This window comes from Procambarus clarkii, chromosome 13 (genome assembly GCF_040958095.1).
Source record: "Procambarus clarkii isolate CNS0578487 chromosome 13, FALCON_Pclarkii_2.0, whole genome shotgun sequence".
Classification (NCBI taxonomy): Eukaryota; Metazoa; Arthropoda; class Malacostraca; order Decapoda; family Cambaridae; genus Procambarus; species Procambarus clarkii.
The window spans coordinates 49724356-49746973 of record NC_091162.1 but is presented as its reverse complement, the minus strand read 5'-3'; the positions used below and the strand labels follow the sequence as shown (position 1 = coordinate 49746973).

Sequence of the window (22618 nt, the reverse complement as noted above, 5' to 3'; positions counted from 1 at the left end):
GTGGGTGCTTGCTTTGCAGGGCCCGTGCTGTGGCTGAGTTTCGAGGAGCAATTTTCTCGTCACTGGTGAGGACTCTAATAGCACTTGCGGTATTTCCTTCTTCAATTTTGTTGGTGATTTGTGCTCTAATTTTGTACGTTCCCGGTATGTTGTTGTTACCATTTCTGCGGTGGGTGTGTTTTGCTCGGAGAGGCAGGCGAACTAGGTTATCCCCCCCTTGGGTATTCATTTATTGCCCTCAGGACCGAGGAAGCCAATAATTTGTCCCTCCTTGGAGGGACGGTGAGGCATACATTGCCAAACAAAAGGACATTATGCCACGCTTGAATGTTTTCCGTGGCATAATTGACCCTTTTCAGAAGATTACAGAGTTTGGCTGCTGCATTTGGGCGGGCTGCTTTTGGGATGTGTGGTAATGTTCTAACAGACGTCGCTATGATCGCTTGGGTGAGGTTTTCAGATGAGATTAGGTTAATGGGAGTCTCTTCCCTAACTGTTAATGGCAGCTGGTCATTGCTTCCCTTTGGAAGCTGGTGGGAACCACTGCATCTTACCTCGTTGACGGTGTGAAAGCGGATAACACCACCGTTAGAGGTTATGGCGGTGTTTTTGATGCATACTCGGCAAAAACCTCTTTTAGGAGTAGTTGTTGGCACCTCAAGGCTTGTGCAGTCCTGCCCGACCGCTGGGACCCCTTCCATTTCAACTCGGTTGGGAGAGTTAAACTGTGCATTGTTCTATAGAGGGGGGCAAACACCCTGGGTCATGGCCAAGCAACTGCCAACAACTGGGTGTGGAGGCCGCGGCTGGGTGTGGAGGCATCAACTGGGTGTGAAGGCCGCGGCTGGGTGTGGAGGCATCAACTGGGTGTAGAGGCATCAACTGGGTGTAGAGGCATCAACTGGGTGTGGAGGCATCAGCTGGGTGTGGAGGCCGCGACTGGGTGTGGAGGCCGCGGCGGGGTGAGGAGGCCGCGGCGGGGTGTGCAGGCCGCGGCGGGGTGTGGGAGCCGATGGGGCGAGGGTCACCTCAGGTAGTGAGATGCGAGGTGGATAAGGTCGGTTTGGGGGGGAGGCGTAGTATCGAGTGGGCTATACACCTGACACACAATATACATTCATATATATGTACACCAGGGTATGTATGACACTGAGAATATTGGTTTGGCACTGTGTTATGTGTATGACACTATAAACTGGGGTTGATACTTTGTGGTGTGTATGGTACTGAGTATCGGAGTTGGCACTTTGAGATGTATATATCACTATGGCACTATGACACTATACACACATGGTATTCACTTTGTATGTCGGGGCCGCAAAGTATACACTAAACAGAGAAATTATTCACTATCATTCACTGAGCTCACAAGGGAGGTGGTGTGATGGTGAGGGGAGTTTGAAATGCGGCCACTACCAGCCTTCTCCGGCTTGACGGGTGAGCGTGAGCGGGTGTTCTTAGTGACGCCTTACTCTAAGGTTCACTTTTCCTCACACGCCTCCCTCCTCTCCCGCCCCGGCCGTTAAGGTGGGAGGCCTCCCTCACTGGCACTGTTGCTGGTGAGTTCAAGCTTAGAAAGTCGGAGAAAGCCGGAGAAAATTGTAAAATACCGTTGACTGGGACGATGGAGGGACTTCACACGCTGAAGATGTCTTCTAATGATGTTCACATATGTCCTGACCAACGCCCCACCTGCTTGGCCTCACTGTTTTGTGATAAAGTATGAAGGTAGCCCGGAGCTCCACGGTGCGTCCGGTCTCCACGGTACCCCATGTGATTACATATATATACATATACATATATATATATATATAAATATATATATATATATATATATATATATATATATATATATATATATATATATATATATATATATATATATATATATATATATATATATATATATTTATATAATGTTATTAAATATGACCGAAAAATTCAGATTAATAATTCTAACACGAATTTTCTCAATATTTCATATGTTTCTTTTCACTGTCAATGGTAATTGAAAAATCAATTCTCCAAAGTTAATTTTTATTTCTAGTCTGATGCGACACTTGAACTCGTTTCGTAATAACTTATTACATTTTCAAAGACTTTAGTTTACACACACACAACTATAACCTGCAAACACTAAACAGAGTTCTACTATGGTATCATCTAAACAGCTTTCATCTTATATACCCGCATTTGGGTGAGGTGATATGTTACAACAGTTTTGAATGAGGTGAATAAAGCTTTCAACACAAGATAGAGCAAACTTTCACCACAAGACAGAACACGGTGCAATGGGTATAAATTGGGTAAATTAAAGAGAAGAATGGAAGAAACTGCCGAGGGCCTATTGGCCCATAATTCTTGATGCGTCTATATTGGTGCGGAATCTTGAAGTGGGTATAATATAGTTGTGCATTAATTAGCTGTTGATTGCTGGTGTTGACTTCTTGATGTGTAGTGCCTCGCAGATGCCAAGCCGCCTGCTATTGCTGTATCTATCGATGATTTCTGTGTTTGTTAAGACTTCTCTGGTGATCATCTGGTTGTGGGAAGAGATTATATGTTCCTTAATGGAGCCCTGTTACTTATGCATCGTTAATCGCCTGGAAAGAGATGTTGTTGTCTTGTCTATATACTGAGTTCTTTGAGGCTTACAGTCCCCAAGTGGGCATTTGAAGACATAGACGACGTTGGTCTCTTTTAAAGCGTTCTGCTTTGTGTCTGGAGAGCAAGTAGATGGGAACGTTGCAAGTAGATGTATAAGCAAGTAGATGGGGTCGCCATAGGTTCTCCCCTAGGTGTCCTATTTGCGAAATTCTACATGGGTACCATCGAACAATAGGTCTTAGTCGACATGAACTTGAAACCGGCCATATACTGCAGGTATGTTGACAACATTTTTACACAGGTACCTGATGTCAGACATCTGCAGGAGCTGAAGGAGGCATTTGAGCAGAATTCTGTGTTGCGTTTCACTTACGAGATGGAGAAGGATGGGAAGCTGCCCTTTCTAGATATAACAGTCATGGAAAGGAGCGGAGGTTTCCACACTGCAGTCTACACTAAGGAAACAAACATAGGAATGTGCCTGAATGCCAACAGTGACTGCCCAGACAGGTACAATAGGAGTGTTGTTAACGCTTATGTCGACCATGCTCTCAGCCACAGCTCAGGATGGAAGCAAGTCGACGAAGAACTCTGTAGGGTAAGGCAGGTCCTAGTCAACAACGGCTTCTCCAATGGTTTCGTTGAAGACATTATAAGAAGGAAAGTGAAACACCATGCAACCTCTGAAGAGACAACTAACACAACACCTGTACCCCCTATTAGACTATTTTACAAGAACTTCTTTTCCACAGCTCATAAAACGGAGGAAAGGGACCTGAAAGATATTGTTAATAGGAACGTTATCCCTACAGACAAAAATCAGAAGATACAATAGACGATTTACTATAAAACCAAAAAAACTTTCAACCTACTCATGAGAAACTCTCCAGACACAAAGCAGAACGCTTTAAAAGAGACCAATGTCGTCTATGCCTTCAAATGCCCACTTGGGGACTGTAAGCCTCAAAGAACTCAATATATAGGCAAGACAACAACATCTCTTTCCAGGCAATTAACGATGCATAAGTAACAGGGCTCCATTAAGGAACATGTAATATCTTCCCACAACCACACCATCACCAGAGAAGTCTTAACGAAAAACACAGAAATCATCGATAGATACAGCGATAGCAGGCGGCTTGATATCTGCGAGGCACTACACATCAAGAAGTCAACACCAGCGATCAACAGCCAAGTAATGCACAACTATATTCTACCCACTTCAAGACTCAACAACACCAATATAGAAGCATCAAGAAATCTGGGCCAATAGGCCCTTTGCAGTTACTTCCATTCTTCCCTTTAACTTATCCTATATTATACCCATTGTTTTGTGTTCTGTCTTGTGTTGAAAGTTTGTTTTCACCTCATTAAAAACTGTTGTAACATATCACCTCACCCAAATGCAGGTATATCAGATATATATATATATATATATATATATATATATATATATATATATATATATATATATATATATATATATATATATATATATATATATATATATATATATATATATATATATATATATATAATGTCGGTTACAGAAGGGTTCGTAGCATTGCACCAGGCGTTCGGGGATAGTCTTAACCCAGCCCGGAGAATGATGTGGTGCTCCAGCACCAGGGAGGGATAAGTCTTAACCCCCTGTTGGAAATCCTACACACATGTTAACATACTATAGTTAGCCATTTCCGAATATAAGGAAAATGGGAGATTCAGTGTCGTCATCACAATAGACCCATATTCACAACACGTATATATTAAACTCCAATTATTCTTTTTCTAGTCTAAAGTGTTTAAACTTATTAAAAAAAATCACTAGGACTGGATATATTATAATTAGCAATAAAAATACACTACAGACTTCCTTGCTATTGTTACATAAACCTTGTCCTTAAGACAGAGTAGGAACCAACAGAGTATTGGAACGCAACCTCAGGGAAGGAGGCTGGCAGTCACGCTCTGGCTCAGACACACAAACAAAACAAAGATGGCTCCTCACGACAAGCACAACTTGTCAATGGATCCACAACGATCCGACCAACCCTCAATAACAAAGAGAAGAGCAGCTTAGTTCCCGACTCCCATTACATCTTTTATTGGTAGTGATCACTAAATATAGGATAGGTAGTTGGTTAAGCTGCAGACGAAGCCCCACAACAAAGTGAGTAGTGTTTTACTCAGCACTACACACACACAAATAATTCATGTCAAACCTGTACTTTATATGTTAATGGAACCGTTATTAATCCCATTCTTTGGTAGGTAAGTTTGTGAGTTGAAGATAATGAGGTGAGCTGGCCAACATAACTTGTGATGTTCTTGCTTACCCTAGCTGTTCCACAGACGCCACCTGAGTGCCAGCCCCCATTTTACAACTGGACCACATGTAGCCACACTCTAACAGCTATTACACTGCCTAATCAGGCCATACCTACATCATGGCTAAGATCTCACATTTGTACTAACCCATGTTTACTATAAGATTGAGTAGTACTAACCATACTGTAGATTAATTTCCACCATATATGGCATAATTTATATTATAATAAGGTAAATGTTTATAGCTTATTATATGACCACCAATTGTTGTATAAGCTGTAAACGTCCCTCCAACTATGTGCAGGTAAATTCTGGCAGGCTGAATCAAATATACAGTCCACTTAGAATCATAATCATCAATATTGAAGTGATTAAAAAATATTTAATAAATGTTCACAAAGAATAAAAACAAATAATTGCTTGCTAGGATTATCCAACACCCCCACCCAGAGCACGGAGGGGTGCTCCTGGCCCAGGACGGGGTAACAACGACGACAACAACAACAAGCACTTCACTCTCGCATCACAACACCACAACATCAACAACAAGGGAACATCAACCACAACAACAACAACAACAACAAGTGCTAGCAAGACAACATTTGAGTGAATTCCCATGAACAAAACGGGAAACTTTTTCCGAGATATTATCTTACACATCACCTCAGGTGGTGTTGTTGACCCTTGTGGACGCCTGCTGGTAGATACTGGGGGAGGGTGGGGAGGGTCGGCGGTGGGGAGGGCCGGCGGTGGGGAGGGCCGGCGGTGGGGAGGGCCGGCGGTGGGGAGGGCCGGCGGTGGGGAGGGTCGGCGGTGGGGAGGGCCGGCGGTGGGGAGGGCCGGCGGTGGGGAGGGCCGGCGGTGGGGAGGGCCGGCGGTGGGGAGGGTCGGCGGTGGGGAGGGTCGGCGGTGGGGAGGGCCGGCGGTGGGGAGGGTCGGCGGTGGGGAGGGCCGGCGGTGGGGAGGACCGGCGGTGGGGAGGGTCGGCGGTGGGGAGGGTCGGCGGTGGGGAGGAGACAGGGAGGGAGGAGACGGGGTGGGAGGAGACAGGGTGGGAGGAGACAGGGTGGGAGGAGACAGGGTGGGGACGAGACAGGGTGGGGAGGAGACAGGGTGGAGAGGAGACACAGAGGGAGGAGACACAGAGGGAGGAGACACAGAGCGAGGAGACACAGAGGGAGGAGACAGGGTGGGAGGAGACAGGGGTGGGAGGAAACAGGGGTGGGAGGAGACAGGGGTAGGAGGAGACAGGGGTGGGAGGAGACAGGGGTGGGAGGAGACAGGGTGGGAGGAGACAGGGGTGGGAGGAGACAGGGGTGGGAGGAGACAGGGGTGGGAGGAGACAGGGGTGGGAGGAGACAGGGTGGGAGGAGACAGGGTGGGAGGAGACAGGGTGGGAGGAGACAGGGTGGGAGGAGTCTGGGTGGGAGATGTATATAAGAAATGCTGCCTAGTTTTTGGCCATACCATCGTCAGCAGTTGTCTGCTGCTGCTGCTGTCGGTCTCTGCTGCTGCCGTTGTCTGCTTGTCTTGTTCTCTCGTCGCTTCAGTTGTGAGGTAATTATACATAGCTTGTACACGATCAGTTGCCGGAGTATTTGGCCATATTCTCCCGCCCACCATATTCTACCACAACCATATTCTACCACCACCATATTCTACCACCACCATATTCTACCACCACCATATTCTACCACCACCACCATATTCTACCACCACAATATTCTACCACCACCATATTCTGCCACCACCATATTCCACCACCACCATATTCTACCACCACCATATTCTACCACCACCATATTCTACCACCACCATATTCTACCACTACCATATTCTACCACTACCATATTCCACCACCACCATATTCCACACCCATCCTTTTCTACCACCACCATATTCTACCCCCACCATATTCTACCACCACCATATTCTAACACCACCATATTCTACCCCCACCATATTCTACCCCCACCATATTCTACCCCCACCATATTCTACCACCACCATATTCTACCACCAACATATTCTACCACCACCATATTCTACCACCACCATATTCTACCAATACCATATTTTACCATCACCATATTCTACCACCACAATATTCTACCACCACCATATTCTACCACCACAATATTCTACCACCACAATATTCTACCATCACAATATTCTACCACCACCATATTCTTCACCCACAATATTCTACCCCCACCATATTCTACCACCACCATATTCTACCACCACCATATTCTACCACCACCATATTCTACCACCACAATATTCTACCACCACCATATTCTTCACCCACAATATTCTACCACCACCATATACTACCACCACAATATTCTACCACCACCATATTCTTCACCCACAATATTCTACCACCACCATATTCTACCACCACAATATTCTACCACCACCATATTCAACCACCACAATATTCTACACCCACAATATTCTACACCCACAATATTCTACACCCACAATATTCTACACCCACAATATTCTACCACCACCATATTCCACCACCACCATATTCTACCACCACCATATTCTGCAACCACCATATTCTACCACCACAATATTCTACACCCACAATATTCTACCACTACCATATCTACCACCACCATATTCTACCACCACCATATTCTACCACTACCATATTCTACCACCACAATATTCTACCACCACCATATTCTACCAGCACAATATTCTACCACCACCATATTCTACCACCACAATATTCTACACCCACAATATTCTACCACCATTATATTCTACCACTACCATATTCTACCACCACCGTATTCTACCACCACAATATTCTACCACCACAATATTCTACACCCTCCGTATTCTACCACCACCATATTCTACCACCACCATATTCTGCCACCACCATATTCTACCACCACAATATTCTACCACCACCATATTCTACCACCACCATATTCTATCACCATAATATTCTTCACCCACAATATTCTACCACCATTATAATCTACCACCACCATATTCTACCACCACTGTATTCTACCACCACTGTATTCTACCAACACCATATTCTGCCACCACCATATTCTGCCACCACCATATTCTACCACCACCATATTCTACCAACACCATATTCTACCCCCACCATATTCTGCCACCACCATATTCTGCCACCATCATATTCTACCACTACAATATTCTGCCACCACCATATTCTACCACCACCATATTCTACCAACACCATATTCTGCCACCACCATATTCTACCACCACCATATTCTACCACCACCATATTCTACCACCACCATATTCTGCCACCACCATATTCAACCACCACCATATTCTACCACCACCATATTCTACCACCACCATATTCTACCACCACCATATTCTGCCACCACAATATTCTACCACCACAATATTCTACCACCACAATATTCTACCACCACAATATTCTACCACCACAATATTCTACCACCACAATATTCTACCACCACAATATTCTACCACCACAATATTCTACCACCACAATATTCTACCACCACAATATTCTGCCGCCACAATATTCTGCCACCACAATATTCTACCACCACCATATTCTACCACCACCATATTCTACCAACACCATATTCTACCACCACCATATTCTACCACCACAATATTCTACCACCACAATATTCTACCACTACAATATTCTACCACCACCATATTCTACCACCACCATATTCTACCACTACAATATTCTACCACCACCATATTCTGCCACCACAATATTCTACCACCACCATATTCTACCACCACCATATTCTACCACCACCATATTCTACCACCACCATATTCTACCACCACAATATTCTGCCACCACCATATTCTATCACCACCATATTCTACCACCACAATATTCTGCCACCACCATATTCTGCCACCACAATATTCTACCACCACCATATTCTACCACCACAATATTCTACCACCACAATATTCTACCACCACAATATTCTACCACCACCATATTCTGCCACCACCATATTCTACCACCACCATATTCTGCCACCACAATATTCTACCACCACAATATTCTACCACCACCATATTCTGCCACCACCATATTCTACCACCACAATATTCAACCACCACAATATTCTACCACCACAATATTCTGCCACCACTATATTCTACCACCACAATATTCTGCCACCACAATATTCTACCACCACCATATTCTACCACCACCATATTCTGCCACCACCGTATACTACCACCACAATATTCTACCCCCACCATATTCTACCACCACCATATTCTACCACCACCATATTCTACCACCACCGTATACTACCACCACCATATTCTACCACCACCATATTCTACCACCACCGTATACTACCAGCACCATATTCTACCACCACCATATTCTACCACCACCATATTCTACCACCACAATATTCTGCCACCACAATATTCTACCACCACCATATTCTACCACCATCATATTCTACCACCACAATATTCTTCCGTCACAATATTCTACCACCACAATATTCTGTCACCACAATATTCTACCACCACCATATTCTGCCACCACCATATTCTACCACGACCATATTCTACCACCACAATATTCTGCCACCACAATATTCTACCACCACCATATTCTACCACCACCATATTCTACCACCACCATATTCTACCACCACAATATTCTACCACCACAATATTCTACCACCACCATATTCTACCACCACCATATTCTACCACCACACTATTCTACCACCACAATATTCTGCCACCACAATATTCCGCCACCACAATATTCTACCACCACCATATTCTACCACCACCGTATACTACCCCCATATTCTACCACCACCATATTCTACCACCACCATATTCTACCACCACAATATTTTGCCACCACAATATTCTGCCACCACCATATTCTACCACCACCATATTCTACCACCACAATATTCTGCCACCACAATATTCTGCCACCACCATATTCTACCACCACCATATTCTACCAACATCATATTCTACCACCACCATATTCTACCACCACCATATTCTACCACCACCATATTCTACCACCACAATATTCTACCACCACCATATTCTACCACCACAATATTCTACACCCACCATATTCTACCACCACAATATTCTACCACCACCATATTCTACCACCACCATATTCTACCACTACCATATTTTACCACCACCATATTTTGCCACCACAATATTCTACCACCACCATATTCTACCACCACAATATTCTACACCCACCATATTCTACCACCACCATATTCTGCCACCACCATATTCTGCCACCACAATTTTCTGCCACCACTATATTCTACCACCACAATATTCTACCACCACCATATTCTGCCACCACCGTATTCTACCACCACAATATTCTACCACCACAATATTCTACACCCACCGTATTCTACCACCACCATATTCTACCACCACAATATTCTACCACCACCATATTCTACCACCATAATATTCTTCACCCACAATATTCTACCACCATTATAATCTACCACCACCATATTCTACCACCACCATATTATTGGGAGCAGCGAAAAGTATTAAGTTGAACAGGAAATAGTGTTTAAAAATAATCAGCGCTGCAGGCTGTGGAGGCCAGGCTGTGGAGGCCAGGCTGTGGAGGCCAGGCTGTGTTGGTCAGGCTGGTGAGGACAGGCTGTGGAGGCCAGGCTGGGGAGGACAGGCTAGGGAGGCCAGGCTTGGAAGGCCAGGCTGTGAAGGCCAGGCTTGGGATGTCATGGTGAGGAGGCCAGGCTGGGGAGAACTGGCTGGGGAGGAGAGGCTAGGGAGGTCAGGCTGGGGAGGCCAGGCTGGGGAGGCCAGGCTGTGGAGGCCAGGCTGGGGAGGCCAGGCTGAGCAGGCCTGGCTGGGGAGGCCTGGCTGGGGAGGACAGGCCGGGGAGGACACGCTGGGGAGGCCAAGCTTGGGAGGACAGGCTGGGGAGGCCAAGCTTGGGAGGCGAGGCTGGGGAGGCCAGGCTGGGGAGGCCAAGCTTGGGAGGACAGGCTGGGGAGGCCAAGCTTGGGAGGACAGGCTGGGGAGGCCAAGCTTGGGAGGACAGGCTGGGGAGGCCAAGCTTGGGAGGATAGGGTGGGGAGGCCAAGCTTGGGAGGACAGGCTGGGGAGGCCAAGCTTGGGAGGCGAGGCTGGGGAGGCCAGGCTGGGGATGCCAGGCTGGGGAGGCCAGGCTGGGGAAGCCAAACTTGGGAAGACAGTTTGGGGAGGAGAGGCTGGGGAGGCGAGGCTGGGGAGGCCAGGCTGGGGAGGCCACGTCAAGAAAAGGAAGGAGGGAATTTGATTCCCATTCAACTTTGAAATGGATGGAAGGAGCCAGATTGTTACGAGAGGAGAGGAAAGGCTGGAAAAGACTAAGGTCATGAGGCCAGGAAGCAAAATGTTATCAACATAGCGAAGCCAGAGAGAGGGACGAGTATCAATAGAAAAAGAAGAACAGTTTCAAAGTATTCCACGTAGAGATTGGCAAGATCAGGGCAAAGAGAGGAACCCATATATGGTGTGTATGTGTATATATGTGTGTGTGTGTGTGTGTGTGTGTGTGTGTGTGTACTCACCTATATGTACTCACCTATATGTGCTTGCAGGATCGAGCATTGACTCTTGGATCCCGCCTTTCTAGCTATCGGTTGTTTACAGCAATGACTCCTGTCCCATTTCCCTATCATACCTAGTTTTAAAAGTATGAATAGTATTTGCTTCCACAACCTGTTCCCCAAGTGCATTCCATTTTTCTACTACTCTCACGCTAAAAGAAAACTTCCTAACATCTCTGTGACTCATCTGAGTTTCCAGTTTCCACCCATGTCCCCTCGTTCTGTTATTATTACGTGTGAACATTTCATCTATTTCCACTTTGTCAATTCCCCTGAGTATTTTATATGTCCCTATCATATCTCCTCTCTCCCTTCTTTTCTCTAGTGTCGTAAGGTTCAGTTCCTTCAGCCGCTCTTCATATCCCATCCCTCGTAGCTCTGGGACAAGCCTCGTCGCAAACCTCTGAACCTTCTCCAGTTTCTTTATGTGTTTCTTCAGGTGGGGGCTCCATGATGGCGCGGCATACTCTAAGACGGGTCTCACGTAGGCAGTGTAAAGCGCCCTAAAAGCTTCCTCATTTAGGTTTCTGAATGCAGTTCTAATTTTCGCCAGTGTAGAGTACGCTGCTGTCGTTATCCTATTTATATGTGCCTCAGGAGTTAGATTAGGTGTCACATCCACTCCCAGGTCTCTTTCTCGAATCGTTACAGGTAGACTGTTCCCCTTCATTGTGTACTGTCCCTTTGGTCTCCTGTCACCTGATCCCATTTCCATAACTTTACATTTACTGGTGTTAAACTCCAGTAGCCATTTCCCTGACCATCTCTGCAGCCTGTTTAAGTCCTCTTGGAGGATCCTACAATCTTCGTTTGTCACAACTCTTCTCATTAATTTTGCGTCATCTGTGTGTGTGTGTGTGTGTGTGTGTGTGTGTGTGTGTGTGTGTGTGTGTGTGTGTGTGTGTGTGTGTGTGTGTGTGTGTGTGTGTGTGTGTGTGAGTAGTGGGTGAGTGTGTGGGTGGCTGTGGTAGGTACTTACCTAGTTGTGCTTGCAGGGATTGAGCTCTGGCTCTTTTGTCTCGTGTCTCAACTGTCAGTCAACTAATGTACAGGTTCCTGAGTCTACGGAGCTCTATCATATCTACACTTGAAGCTGTTTATATGGAGCCTCCACCATATCACTTCCTAATGCATTCCATTTGTCAACTACTCTGACACTGAAACAATTCTTTCTAATGTCTCTTTGGCTCGTTTGGGCACTCAATTTCCACCGGTTTCCCCTAGTGCGTGTGCCTCTTGTGTTAAATAGTCTTTCTTTATCTTCCCAAACAATTCCATTGAGAATCTTGTATGTGATGATCATGTCCCCCCCTAACTCTTCTATCTCCCAGTGACGTGAGGTTTAATTCCCGTAGTCTCTCCTTGTAGCTTATACCCACTCAGTTCGGGTACTTGTCTGGTGGCAAACCTTTGAACCTTCTCCAGTTTTGTCTTATCCTTGACTAGATATGAACTCCATGCTGGAGCCGCATACTCCAGGATTGTCTGACATATGTGGTATACAAAGTTCTGAATGATTCCTAACACGAGTTTCTAAAGGCCGCTCTTATGTTAGCCAACATGGCATATGCCGCTGATGTTATCCTCTTGATATGGGCTTCAGGGGACAGGTCTGGCGTGATATCTACCACCAAGTCTTTCGCTCTCTCTATGACTCTTGAAAAATTTTATCTCCCAAATGATAACTTGTATCTGGTCTCCTGCTCCTTTCACCTATCTTCATTACATTACATTTGCTTGGGTTAAACTCTAACAACAATTTGTTTGACCATTCCTTCAGTTTGTCCAGGTCTTCTTGAAGCCTCAAGCCATTCTCCTCTGTCCTAATACTTCTCATAATTTTGGCGTCGTCAGAAAACATTGATGGGAATGAGTCTAAACCCTTTGGGAGATCATTTACGTATATCAGAAACAGGATTGGTCCGAGTACAGAGCCCTGGGGACTCCACTGGTGACTTCACGCCAATCTGAGGTCTCACCGCTCACTGTATCTCTCTTCTTCCTATTACTTAGGTACTCCCTTATCCACTGGAGCACCCTACCAGTTACTCCTGCCTGTTTCTCCAGCTTATGCATCAACCTCTTTTGGGGCACTGTGTCAGAGGCTTTCCGGCAGTCAAAGAAAATTCAGTCCGCCCATCCTTCTCTTTTTTGCTTAATCTTTGTCAACTGATCGTAGAATTTTATTAAGCCTGTGAGGCAAGATTTACCCTCTTTGAACCCCTGTTGATGGGTTCTCACAAATTCCCTTCTCTCCAGATGTGTTACTAGGTTTTTTCTCACGATCTTTTTATCATCTTGCAATATATTCAAGTTACGGACACTGGCCTGTAGTTCAGTGCCTCTTGTCTGTCACCCTTTTTAAATATTGGGACTACATTAGCCGTCTTCCATATTTCTGATAGGTCTCTCGTTTCCTGTAACCTACTATACACTATGACAAGTGGCACGCAAGTAGCAATCTATGGCAAGTAGCAAGCAAAGTGCTTCTGCACACTCTTTCAATACCCATGGTGAGATTCCACATGCGACAAGAGCCTTTCTCACGCCCAGATCCAACAGATGCCTCTTGACCTCATCTCTTGTAATTCCGAACCCTTCTAAGGCCGCCCGGTTTACTGCACCTCTCCTAGAGCTGTGATCTCACCTCGTTCTATAGTGAGGACCTGGAACCTCTTGTTGAGTTCTTCACACACCTTTTTGTTATTTTATGTGTACCTGACCTCACCCGTTTAATCACCTGTTCCTTCATTGTTGTTTTCCCCCTGATGTGACTGTGGAGTACCTTTGGTTCGGTCTGGGCTTTATTAGCTATATCATTTTCAAACTTTTTCTCAGCTTCTCTTCTCGCAGTAACGTTCCCGGTTCTCTGGTATCTCTCTGCCTTCTGTTGTTCTGTTATTTCGGAAATTCCTACATGCCCTTTTGTTCAGTTCCTTTGCTTCCATATATGGCCTATTAAACTTTGGTTTATTCTTTTGCTTTTCTGTTTTTCCTTTTGGTGAGGGATAAACCTATTTACTGCCTCCTGACACTTTTGGGTAGCACAGTCCATCATGTCTTGAACAGACTTAATTCTGAGTTCTGTGTCCCTTGGTATACCCCTTAGGAATTTTCTCATCTCATAATTTCCCTTTCGGTACGGCAGCCATTTTATTTCCTATTTTTTTTTTGGGGGGGGGGGAGATAAATCCTAGCTCTACCAAGTACTCATATATTAATACACTGTGATCATTCATTCCCAAGGATGCTTTCAACTTAACTTCCCTTATATCCGTCTCATTTAGAGTAAATATCAGATCAAGCATGGCTGGTTCATCCTCTCCTCTCATTCTTGTCGGTTCCTTGATGTGTTGGCTTAGAAAGTTTCTTGTTGCCGCGTCCAGCAGCTTAGCTCTTCATGTGTCTGGTCTTCCATGTGGGTCTCTGTTCTGTCAATCTATCTTCCCATGGTTGAAGTCTCCCTTGATTAGTAGTCTGGATCCGTTCCTGATAGCGATAGAAGCTGCTCTCTCTATTATATTAATAGTGGCCATGTGGTTTCTACCATATTCCTGTCTGGGTCTTCTGTCGTTTGGTGGGGGGTTATATATGACTACTACTATATTTTTTTTTCCTCCAATTGCTATGGTACCTGTTATGCAGTCACTGAAATCTTCACAGCCCTGAATAACCATCTCCTCAAAACTTCAGTATTTTCTTATCAGCGGAGCTACACCACCTCCTCCTCTTCCTTCTCTCTCTTTTCTCACTACATAGTAGTCCTGTGGAAACATTGCATTTGTTATGGTTTTCATCAGCTTTTCTTCTGTGAGTGCTATTATGTCTGGGTTTTCTTCTAGTGCCCATTGTCCAAGTTCGCTTGTTTTATTTGTAATCCCATCTATGTCAGTGTACATTGCCTTGAAGCACACTTCTGTTCATTCTCATGTTCCATTCTTGGTGAGCGTTCTGCTGATGGAGGAAGCTGTTCCATTGGCGTGAGGATTTGTGAGGTGGTTAACAGGGTCTCAGAGGATACTGGGTGAGGGAGGGGGGGTCAAGGGAAGGTGGGAGAGGGAGGGTATTGGGTAAGGAGGGAGGGGGGGATATAGAGGATATGGAGTGAGGGGGAGGGGTGATAGGGAGGGTATGGGATGAAGGGGAAGCGGGGACAGGGAGGGAAAGGGAAAGGGGAAAGGGGGACATGGTTGGAACGTGGTTAGGGGTAACAGGGTCAGTTCTGGGTGAGGGGTCTCACATCAGGGGTATTTGAGCTGGTTGTGGATTTAAAACCCAAAAATGATCTCTGGTCATTGCACCAGACTGTTACTTGCATACAGGTGGACAGCGTTCTCAATCACTCTCCGACAGAAATAAACAGCCAACCTCGGCAGCCACTCTCCCGCTACCGTCGGTTGACCAGCAATGGACACTTAGGTGCTTGTAATTTACCTAGGAGAGTACTCTGTATGCATCTTGATCTTGGGGAGGGGTTCAGCGTCACCTACTTAGCGGTGTGGCTCCCAAACTGGCCTCGTTGTCTTGTGTACACACACCCTACTCGAGCTGCCATGACTCCCCACTCTCTCCTTGTTTGGAATGATCTCCTAAATACCCCCTTTGGGAAATTAGTGTCTACTGTCACCCTATCTGCAGCCATGACCCTCTCTCTTTCTCTCCCTTTCTTGGAAACCTCACCAACACAAGGGCAAAAGCCACCTAACATTTATTATACAAAGAAAACGTACATAATTCATGACATATACCCTCGACCTCGACCATATGACCTCGAAGTTCCTCCAATCACTTCTTCCCAAACAAACCTGCAATCCTATTACCATGCCAAGAAAAATATTTACCTGACAAAACATAAGTAATAAACCTATATCTTAGTACTAAAACTTGCCCTCTGACAACGCTCCGCGCTGTCCAACCGTGATGGGTACTCCCCCATCCTGGTCGGATCCAAGTTGGAAACATGTCTTGACATGCCACGGAGTTTCCCTCCGGCCATGTCACTGGGGGTCGTTGTTCCTCAGTTGTTCACCAGAAACGGGAGTGTGAGGGGTGCATCGGTCCTTCCGCCAGCATGTCCTCTCAACTCCAACACCCTATATTTGCTATCTGGCTCAATAAAATTACTACCCTATATATACATAAGTTCACTATGATCGCTGGGCACATGATAAAACACTGATAGCTAATCTAACAACTGATTAAACAGGCTTAATACAGGGATCTATGACACAGGGTGCTCACTCCCTGGTGCTCAACATGACGGTCACACAGGCCGCCCACAAAAATCGCTATAAGACTGCTTCACAAGGCTTCTTCTAGTCCTGACTTGAGTACATTGAGTCGCCCAGCAGGCTCCACAACAGAAACGCCTGCTTACTTCCTTCCTCTTGAAGGAGCACACATAATTACAATTCCACAAAGGTCTAACTTCTGTTCTAACTCTTCTAACTCTTACCAATGCTCACTTCCAGGTCGCCTCTAATTTATCCAAATCACAGAGAAATGGTGTACTGTGTCCCCAACAGCTTCCTCACACTTGCAAGCAAGTAGCCTTCACTCCACCACTATCACAGGGAACTATTTTCTTCCTCCTTTCAGGAGATCAACAAAGTACAACCATCACTGACAACTGCTGTAGCTCAGATGAGGTCACAGCGTCCTGCTAGCTTCATGTCATGTTACCAAAGTATCAACTTTCATGTTACTTATTATCAGATGCTCATCCTCTGCTAGTATTTTTAAATTATTCACAGGCATTTTTTTTTCTTTTTTCTTTCTCTGACTTCTTAATCTCAGGTCCGGAAAGCAGAATAACTCTACTTGGGTAGACTTGCTCCACCATGCTACATGGGGTTATAATCAGGGGGAAGGGAGAGTTGACTGAGCATTTGAGTGGGGCCAGGGAGAGTGAGGGGTAGGGAGGGTTTCTGTGTGGCAGAGGGTAGTGGTATTGCCCTCCCTCTGGTGTTGCTGGGATGCTGGTTGTGGGTTCCCCCCTTGCCTCTGGGAATGTTGTGTTGGGGGATGTGATTTCCTAGTTTTCTCCTCACACACAGCACTTCATCCTTGCTTCTGTTGCCATGGCTCTCTCCTCCCTCGACCTGTCCCTCTGGAGGAATACTTTTTTGTATTCTCCCACATATTGCAGATGACTCTTCCTTTCTAGAATATCCTCTTTTATGGTCTTGTTTACAAACACTATCTTTATCAGGTGGTCTCTGTCCTTGTTGTACCAGCCCAACCTGAAAAACCTCCTCAATGTTTTTTGGCCCCTTCCATCTTTAACCCCTTTAGCATTCCATTCACTGCCTCTCTGTCCTTACTATTCCATTCTTGCCTATTGGAGCCTTCCTGTTACACACACAAATCACAATAGTGTGATGCATCAAATGAACAAATCCACAAGGGCCGTGATGAGGGTTTGCACCTACATCTTAGCAGATCCCAGATGCTGCCTTAATCGACTAGGCTATGACATGGTCAAAAGAATTGCAACCGGGAGTTCATTTTCCTTCTCATGGATCCTGCAGTCTCTCCACGACACAAACCCAGGGTTTTAGACAATTCCCCCATGCACTCGGGCTCTGTCAGATCCTCTCAGACATAGGTTCGAACCCTCATCACGGCCTTTGTGGATTTGTTCACGAGCCTTCCTGTTCTCTGATGCCCACAGCTACCAATGATCTTTTTCTTTCCAGCAGCTGACTGGTGCACCATGCTGCTTCCTGTGAGGTAGCTGCTTGCGTGGCTACCTCCCTCACTGTGGCCAAATGTTTCACGTACAGAGGCATTCCTTTCCGATGAACCATTGCCATCATCCCTTTGAATGATTATCTGAGGTTCAATCTCCATATTGTTCTCAGTGTGGGTTTTTATCTCCTTTGCTGGGTCAACTCACTTTGCAGGTTGTTTATTTTATACTTCATTTCATGCATCTCCTTCCTGATTTCCTCCCAAACTTGGGAGAACATTTCCTCAATTAGGTCAATTTGACTTTTCCCTGTGCTCTTGGTGTGTGTATTTACCTAGTTACTCACCTGGTTGTGTTTATTGGGGTTGAGCTCTGGCTCTCTGGTCCTGCTTCTCAACCATCAATCATCTGATGTACAGATTCCTGAGCCTACTGGGCTTCATCAATATCTACATTTGAAGCTGTGTTTGGAGTCTGCCTCCACCACATCACTGCCTAATGCATTCCACCTGTTAACTACTCTGACACTGAAAAGTTCTTTCTAATGTCCCTGTGGTTCATTTGGGCACTTAGCCTCCACATGTGTCCCCTTGTTCCTATACCACCCATGTTAAAAAATTTATCCTTATCTACTCTGTCAATTCCTCAGAGAATTTTGTCGGTAGTGATCAAGTCTCCCCATACTCTTCTGTCTTCCAGTGTCACCTATGTGTGTGTGTGTGTGTGTGTGTGTGTGTGTGTGTGTGTGTGTGTGTGTGTGTGTGTGTGTGTGTGTGTGTGTGTACTCACCTAGTTGTGCTTGCGGGGGTTGAGCTCTGGCTCTTTGGTCCCGCCTCTCAACCGTCAATCAACAGGTGTACAGGTTCCTGAGCCTATTGGGCTCTATCATATCTACACTTGAAACTGTGAATGGAGTCAGCCTCCACCACATTACTTCCTAATGCATTCCATTTGTCAACCACTCTAACACTAAAAAAGTTCTTTCTAATATCTCTGTGGCTCATTTGGGTACTCAGTTTCCACCTGTGTCCCCTAGTGCGTGTGCCCCTTGTGTTAAATAGCCTGTCTTTATCAACCCTGTCGATTCCCTTGAGAATCTTGAATGTAGTGATCATGTTCCCCCTAACTCATCTGTCTTCCAACGAACTGAGGTTTAATTCCCGTAGTCTCTCCTCGTAGCTCATACCTCTCAGCTTGGGTACTAGTCTGGTGGCAAACCTTTGAACCTTTTCCATTTTAGTCTTATGCTTGACTAGATATGGACTCCATGCTGGAGCCGCATACTCCAGGATTGGTCTGACATATGTGGTATATAATGTTCTGAAAGATTCCTTACACAAGTTTCTAAAGGCCGTTCTTATGTTAGCCAACCTGGCATATGCTGCTGATGTTATCCTCTTGATATGAGCTTCATGGGACAGGTCTGGCGTGATATCAACGCCCAGGTCTTTCTCTCTCTCTGACTCTTGAAGTATTTCATCTCCCAAATGATACCTTGTATCTGGTCTCCTGCTTCCTACCCCTATCTTCATTACATTACATTTGCTTGGGTTAAACTCTAACAGCCATTTGCTCGACCATTCCTGCAGCTTATCCAGGTCTTCTTGAAGCCTCAAGCTGTGCTCCTCTGTCTTAATCCTTCTCATAATTTTGGCGTCGTCAGCAAACATTGAGGGGAATGAGTCTATACCCTCTGGGAGATCATTTACGTATATCAGAAACAGGATAGGTTCACGTACAGAGCCCTGTGGGACTCCACTGGTGACTTCACACCATTCTGAGGTCTCACCCCACACTGTAATTCTCTGCTTCCTATTGCTTAGGTACTCCCTTTTCCACTGGAGCGCCCTACCAGTTACTCCTGCCTGTTTCTCCAGCTTATGCATCAACTTTTTATGGGGGTACTGTGTCAAAGGCTTTCCGACAGTCGAAAAAAATGCAGTTCGCCCATCCTTCTCTTTCTTGCTTAATCTTTGTCACCTGATCGTAGAATTCTATCAAGCCTGTAAGGCAAGATTTACCCTCCCTGAACCTATGTTGATGGGTTGTCACGCAGTCTCTTCTCTCCAGATGTGTTACTAGGTTTTTTCTCACAATCGTCTCCATCACCTTGCATAGTATATAAGTTAAGGACACTGGCCTGTAGTTCAGTGCCTCTTGTCGGTCACCCTTTTTGTATATTGGTACTACATTAGCAGTCTTTCATATTTCTGGTAGGTCTCCCGTTTCCAGTGACCTACTATGCACTATGGAGAGTGGCAAGCAAAGTGCTCCTGCACACTCTTTCAATACCCATGGTGAGATTCCATCCGGCCCAACAGCTTTTCTCACATCCAGCTCGAATAGGTGCTTCTTGACCTCATCTCTTGTTATTTCGAACCTATCCAAGGTTACCTGGTTTGCTGCCACCTCTCCTAGCACCGTGACTTCTCCCTGTTCTATTGTAAAGACCTCCTGGAACCTTTTGTTGAGTTCTTCACACACCTCTTTGTCATTCTCTGTGTACCTGTCCTCGCCCACCCTAAGTTTCATCACCTGTTCCTTCACTGTTGTCTTCCTCCTGATGTGACTGTGTAGTAGCTTTGGTTCGGTCTTGGCTTTATTAGCTATATCATTTTCATACCTTTTCTCAGCTGCTCTTCTCACACTAACATACTCGTTCCTGGTTCTCTGGTATCTCTCTCTACTTTCTGGTGTTCTGTTATTACGGAAGTTCCTCCATGCCCTTTTGTTCAGCTCCTTTGCTTTCATACATTCCCTATTAAACCACGAATTCTTCCTTTGCTTCTTTGTTTTTTTCCTGTCGGGCTGGGACAAACCTGCTTACAGCCTCCTGACATTTTTGGGTAACATAGTCCACTATGTCTTGTACGGACTTGGTTCCGAGTTCTGTGTCCCAATGTATATCCCATAGGAATTTATTCATCTCCTCATAGTTTCCCTTTCGGTGCACCAGCCCTTTGTTTCCAGTTCTTTTTTGGGGGGTGATAATTCCTAGCTCAACCAGGTACTCAAAGCTCAATACACTATGATCACTCATTCCTAAGGGGGCTTCCTACTTAACTTCCCTTATATCCGACTCATTTAGGGTAAATATCAGATCAAGCAAGTGTGCGTGCGTGTGCGTGTGTGCGTGTGTTTATTTTTGCGTGTGCGTGCGTGGGTGCTTGCAAACGTACGTGTGCGTAGGTGCGTGTGCTACGGGGGTCCCGTAAGCGTTAACTTCTACCTAAAATGAGCCACTTTGAGATTTTTATATATATATATATGATATCCTGAACAAGAATTTGATAATATTTTACCTCAATCTGTACACCTGATTAGTTGACCAGAGAGGGGTACATACCAGTCTGCCTCCCGCTCACACAACCATGAGTAATTACGATGTATGGATGACGATGGTAATCCGTCGTTGTCTCCCACTTGGTGATTCACTAAGTGCTAGTAGATTGATGATGGCGGTTCTGTTTTGTCTACACAAAGCTCTGGAGTCAGTCATTGTATCGTTGTGTTACAGTTCACTAATTTACTGTACCACTGATCACAGTCACCACCCAACACGGGTATGTGTGTGTGTATGTGTACTCACCTAATTGTACTCACCTAATTGTGCTTGCGGGGGTTGAGCTCTGGCTCTTTGGTCCCGCCTCTCAACCGTCAACCAACTGGTGTACAGATTCCTGAGCCTATTGGGCTCTATCATATCTACATTTGAAACTGTGTATGGAGTCAGCCTCCACCACATCACTTCCTAATGCATTCCATTTACTAACTACTCTGACACTGAAAAAGTTCTTTCTAATGTCTCTGTGGCTCATTTGGGTACTCAGCTTCCACCTGTGTCCCCTTGTTTGCGTCCCACCAGTGTTGAATAGTTCATCCTTGTTTACTCGGTCGATTCCCCTGAGGATTTTGTAGGTTGTGATCATGTCCCCCCTTACTCTTCTGTCTTCCAGTGTCGTAAGGTGCATTTCCCGCAGCCTTTCCTCATAACTCATGCCTCTTAGTTCTGGGACTAGTCTAGTAGCATACCTTTGGACTTTTTCCAGCTTCGTTTTGTGCTTGACAAGGTACGGGCTCCATGCTGGGGCCGCATACTCCAGGATTGGTCTTACATATGTGCTGTACAAGATTCTGAATGATTCCTTACACAGGTTCCTAAACGCCGTTCTGATGTTAGCCAGCCTCGCATATGCCGCAGACGTTATTCTCTTTATGTGGGCTTCAGGAGACAGGTTTGGTGTGATATCTACTCCTAGATCTTTCTCTCTGTCTGTTTCATTAAGTACTTCATCTCCTATTCTGTATCCTGTGCCTGGCCTCC

At 45.4% G+C, this 22618-nt stretch overlaps 1 protein-coding gene across 1 annotated transcript in view; it reads left to right on the top strand.

Annotated features, from left to right (window-relative positions):
* Positions 1-6409: 6409 nt before the first annotated feature.
* The window catches only part of LOC138364307 (leukocyte elastase inhibitor-like), a 58916-nt gene continuing 42707 nt past the window's right edge, over positions 6410-22618 (top strand). Inside the window, exon 1 of the mRNA XM_069323908.1 lies at positions 6410-6492. The gene's annotated coding sequence lies outside the window, so the exon portion shown is untranslated. The remainder of the gene's footprint in view (positions 6493-22618) is intronic.